This window comes from Ailuropoda melanoleuca, chromosome 16 (genome assembly GCF_002007445.2).
Source record: "Ailuropoda melanoleuca isolate Jingjing chromosome 16, ASM200744v2, whole genome shotgun sequence".
Lineage (NCBI taxonomy): Eukaryota > Metazoa > Chordata > Mammalia > Carnivora > Ursidae > Ailuropoda > Ailuropoda melanoleuca.
The window spans coordinates 9,758,337-9,764,376 of record NC_048233.1 but is presented as its reverse complement, the minus strand read 5'-3'; positions in this window follow the sequence as shown (position 1 = coordinate 9,764,376).

Below are 6,040 nucleotides of genomic sequence, written 5' to 3'. Positions count from 1 at the left end.
GGGGTTGCTTTAGGTGGGAAGCCTGTTTACAGAAGCAGAAATGGCTGGTTATCTCTTGCTCCTAGTGGGGTTTCTGGTTATCTCTAGTTTATGGTTAGTAACTTGCCATCTATCTGGGCCTGCCGGCCTGGCCTGCTCTTGGTAATTTCCTCTCCAAGGAGAGAGGACTGCTTGAGGTAATGTGAGCTTCATCCACATTTAAATAAATGTTAATATATTCAGCATATTAAGAAAACAGCATTTGTAAAAAGAAGANTTGTAAAAAGAAGGAAGTCTAAATTAGAACTTCAAGGAAAGACTGGAGAGAGAGAGAGAGAGGTCCAAAGAGATAGTAAAGTAGTCAGGAAAGCAACAGGACTACCATGAATGAGGTTAAAAATGAGAATTTCAAAGAGGCATGAGTTATCTATAGTTATCTATAGTGTGAAATGCTCTAGGACTCAAAATTGCTTACCTAATTGGCATTCTTACTATCAATGGTGATCTTAAGTATGACTAAAGTTCCCTTACTGTTACATTTAAGAATTTTACAATTTTTAGTTAGCTTTTAATATCTTTCAGATTTTTACGACTAGAGTACCCAGTCATTACTAGAAACTGGAAGTGTCTTTAGAAACTTTCAGTTTTTTGAAGCACATTTTTCATGAATATTATTTTCAAGTGTGATACTGTGGTTTATAATAAATACATATTTTGGTCTTCCATCTACAGTTTCTGGCTTACAGCTCCTAAATTCTTTGGAATTTCTTAAGTGATAAATGCAATGGGAACATATTTTGTTAAAACATATCCTCACTTCCTGAAATCTAGTCACCTCAGAGCTGGAAAGGTGAAATGGGTGTCTTGTTATTCATAACAAGTCTCTTTCAACCAGGACTTGAAAGACAGAGTTTATGTTAATAAAGTGATTTTTGGAAATCCCCTGGGCCAGGGCTGGGTGGGGGTGCAGGTGGTTGCCAGGGGAACCAAATGGTGAAATGAAGGGTAGAACTTTCAGTCCCACCCCATGATTTCCGGGGAAGGTGACAGGCTGGAGGTTGAATCCATCAATGGACCATGATTTAATCAAGCATGCGTGTGGGGTGAAGTCCCTGTAAAAACTCAGAAGGGAGGAGTTTGAGAACTTCTAGATAGTAATTCAGAAAGTTTCCACCTGCCACTGTGCCTGGCCCTAACACCAAATGCCACAGGAATAGAAGATTGTTTGTATGGGACCTCGCCATATGTACCTCTTCATCTGGCTGTTGACATGTATCCTTTAATATCCTTTGTAATAAACCAGTATCTAGTAAGTAAACTGATTTCCTGAGTTCAGTGAACCACTCTAACAAGTTAATGGAACCCAAGAAGGGGATCCATACAACCTTTGATTTACAGCAAGTCAATCAGACACATAGGTAAGAACCCTGGCTTGCAGTTAGCATCTGGAGTGGAGGCGATCTTGTGGGACTGAGCCCTTAACTTGTGGAATCTGACAATATCTCAGGGCACATAGTGTCAGAATTGAGTTGAATTATGGGACCCCCACCTGTGTCCACTTGCTTGCTGGTATGGGGGAAAGCCCACCACGTTATAATTGGTAAGCAAATTTGCAATAAATATGTTGTATTTTTTGTGTGTTTTGCTATACTGAAGGACACTTCAGTAGTCCTGAAGATAATGAATTGTTTTGTTCTATCACAAGTCTTGTAGTAGAATCATTTCTATGAACATATTTCCTAATAAATTATCCCAGCAGGGTTAGAATGAAGCACATGTGGTAATAAATTCTTAGTCTTTTACGATTTTGAAGGATTGCATTGCAAATGGCAGCAGAATCAGATTTTCATAGGAAAAAACCTGAAATATGTAAAAACATCTTTCTATAATTTGACTTAACTTGCAAGCCCTGGTTCCCCTAAAATACTCAGAAAATTCAATCATGCCAATCTGCCATATAAATCAAAATATGTCTGGGCTTTTCTCAGTATCTTACCTCTTATTGGCAAATATTCAGTAAATTCACAATTCTCTCATTTTTTTGTTACGATCTATCTTGCCAGGGAGGTACAGTCAAACACTCTATTTTAATATCACTTAAAATAATTCTTGTCTGGGTGCTTACACTGCAAAACTGGTATATGTTTAAGGTTATTTACTTCAATTTGGTCCTGTTTTTTTCAGACTTGCCTTTTTAATTTTGACATAAAAATATTTATAAGTCTAAAATCAAAACTATAATGCAAATCTAGCTTTCATGATATTCTCTGTCCCTTTCCTTCATTTTTATTAGTTGTGGTTTATCCTATAATTATTTCTTTTAAAAAGATCTAAGAAAAGTACCCATATGTATGTATGTATGTCTGTACTTAAACTCCCCACACTTTCCTAAGTAGAAGGCGCCTATTATAAACATTGTTCTCCTTCTTGCTGTTTTCATTTAATAATATCTCTTGGAGATGGCCTATAACTACATAGACAATGGGCTCTTTCTCATTGCTTTTAAGTGGCATATCACTTCATTATATGAATTTACAAAGTTTATTCAACTAGTCAGTTATTGATGTACATTTGAGTTACTGCTACTTTTCTTATTGTAAAGAACCGACAATGCTGTTAGGAATGGCCTTATGCATATGGTCTTTTCCTTCCTTCCTTCCTTCCTTCCTTCCTTCCTTCCTTCCTTCCTTTTTTCTTCTTCTTCTTCTTCTTCTTCTTTTTTGTCTGTGTGTCACTCTACTTTGAGGATAATTTCCTAAAAATAGAATTTCGGGGTCAAAGAGTAAATGCACATGTCATTTTGCAAAATTCTCATTGGGGATTTCATCATCTTTCAGTTCCTCCAGTTGTGTATGCATTCTCTGTTCCCCCACAGTCTCACCAGTGGAATATTTGTCACACTCAAAATATTTGTTATATGCATTTTTTTTAAAGATTTCTTTTATTTATTTGATAGAGAGAGAGACAGACAGTGAGAGAGGGAACACAAGCAGGGGGAGTGGGAGAGGAAGAGCAGGCTCCCAGCAGAAGAGCCTGAAGTGGGGCTGGATCCCAGAACTCCATGAAATAATCTTATTTCATAACTTTCAGCCATTTTTTTCAATATCATATTGTCTACAAATCCACAATTAATATTTTATCTTTAATAATCAGTTGTCGCTAATCTTTTAATTTTTCTCTGTTTCACTTGCCAGACTTCTGGGTCAATGTTAAATAGTAATGGTGAAAAAGTCATTTTGGTGAACACTAAATATATACGAATCACTATTTTGTTTCATTTTGGTGGTAATTTTCCATACATAATCATTAACATATTAAGGAAATATTGTACCATTCTAATTCACTTAGACTTTTTTCCTTTTTCTCTTCTTCCACCACCTTGTCTTGCTTCTTCTTAAATCAGAAGTAGTTATTTAAATCTATCAAAATTTTTTCCTTATCTATGAAGATACCATATATAATTACTAAGAAAGACGTACTTAGGAAATGAATAGATGTTAATACAGTAAAACACGGAGAGGAAGTAAGATTATGGAATAAATGCTAGAAGTCCTCAGTTGCCAAGTTTCCAGGAACATGAAATTTATATGAAGTTTTCAGTAGCACAAAGAAAGAATGCTACTAAAGGGAAGATTAAAGAGAAATCAAACAGTTTTTAAACAACAAACACTGAAGCATTTCTAACTGAGTTGCATAATAACTGAGTTAAAAGTAGATAAAAATGATTTTTTACTGATATCTTACAGGTGCACACTGAGCAGCTTGAGGGAAGACACAAGATCATTATTTCTATATTCAGTATTCTATTCAAACATAATAGTGAAATTAAGGTGAATATTAATTGAATTTAAAAATTGCTATAATTTATAGGATTCAATAGAGGTACTCAAATTACACAGTTATAAATTGTATTGGAAGCACAGATAGTTACGGCTTTCCATGGTTTCCATAACACAGATTTCAGCGATCGTGGGTCACTTAAACAACACCAGTCCCCCAACACAGTTCAGTTTTCATTTAATACAATATCTGGTGAGTATTGCATAAAATACAACCATTCCTGCTACATAAGTAACAGATGCTCATTATGATAGATGACCACTCTTGTCTCTCCTTTAAACGTCTGTCCATGATTGGTCACTGAGAAATTCTTATTCCATTTACATATTGATAGTAAAGCAAATAGCTGTTTTCCCTCTTTGCTTCTCAGTTGTGGAGATACATTAGACAAGATAAGTTAACTTTTAAAGCACTACTACAGCTACATAATGTTCTAGACCACCCTAAAATACAACTTTGATAATCTAAGGGGTCATTTAAGTTTTTAAAACCTTGTTGGGGCGCCTGGGTGGTGCAGTCGTTAAGCGTCTGCCTTTGGCTCAGGGCGTGATCCCAGTGTTATGGGATCGAGCCCCACATCAGGCTCCTCCGCTATGAGCCTGCTTCTTCCTCTCCCACTCCCCCTGCTTGTGTTCCCTCTCTCGCTGGCTGTCTCTATCTCTATCAAATAAATAAATAAAATCTTTAAAAAAAAAAACAACCTTGTAGACTATTGACACTAAAACTGGAGATCATGCAATTTCTTCAGCTGATTTTAGAAGAAATAGTATAGAAAGCGTGCCACCGAAAATATTCAAACATGTTAGCAGGAGGTAATAGGATATCCTTGTAATAGAGGAGCTCTGTCCACACCATGTGAATGACTTTGCAGAATGTAAATTGAATCCAAACACAGTTAAAGATAAAACAGCTGTCAATACTTGAAAAACAAAAAAAAAAAATTTGTTTTTATTTTATTTTTATTTTTCTTTAAAGATTTTATTCATTCAAAGAGAGAGAGACAGCCAGAGAGAGAGGGAACACAAGCAGGGGGAATGGGAGAGGAAGAAGCAGGCTCCCAATGGAGGAGACTGATGTGGGGCTCGATCCCAGAACACCAGGATCATGCCCTGAGCCGAAGGCAGACTCTTAACGACTGAGCCACCCAGGTGCCCCCCCAAAANGAGACTGATGTGGGGCTCGATCCCAGAACACCAGGATCATGCCCTGAGCCGAAGGCAGACGCTTAACGACTGAGCCACCCAGGTGCCCCCCCAAAATTTTTTTTTAAATAAAAAGATAATAATAAAAAAAGAAGAAATAGTTGATTATGAGAATGTTGATTCCGCCATCGTTTCAGAGTCTCGGAGGACTCTGAAATTCCTGAAGAACTGAAGAACTTACTGAAGACAATTTCTTGGCACAAATGAAGAAAGGAGTTGGGCTGGAATAGATGAAGCTGCCTGCAGGAAGTGATGCCAGCAAAGTTCACATTAAAGAAACTGTTGGAAATCTTTCATGTCTTTGACATCACAAAGGCTAAACTGTTAAAAGCTGATCGTTACTTAGAAAGGAGTATGACAAGTTGCCAGGGATGGAAAAGATGTTCAATCTACGTGGTATGTTGTCTTGCTTCTCTTGATAAGTGGGAGAAACGACTTTAATCCTCAATGTTTCTAATATTTTGAATTGTATTAAGTAATATTAATTTTACTTTTTTCACTTCCCTACACATTTATAACGAACAGTAAGAAATTTTTAATGTTCTGACAAAGTTTTGAAAGTCACAAAAAAACAAATTGATGTTGAGATCAATTTTCTAAAGATTCAGCTTGCCTGGTCACCTTTGTATCACACACTATTACGGTAAACTAGGAATGTTTGCATTTAGCTACAGTTGAAAATTTGATATAGGTACTTTACTTTCACAAACATGGTAACTACTAGAGTTAGATTTTCCAATCATTCCATTTTCTTTGAATGTTGCACACTTCACTGTTTGTTTGTTTCTTTTTTTTTTGTATTTAAGTTCAATTAGCCAATGTATAGTACAACATTAGTTTTTGATACAATGTTCAATGATTCATTACTTGCATAAAACACCCAGGGCTCATCACATCACGTGCATTCCTTAATGCCCATCACAAATTACCCCATCCCTGAACCCACCACCTCCCTTTCTGTAACCTCAGTTTCGTTTCAGGAGTCAGAGTCTCCCTTTCCTTCTTCTCTTACTTCACTG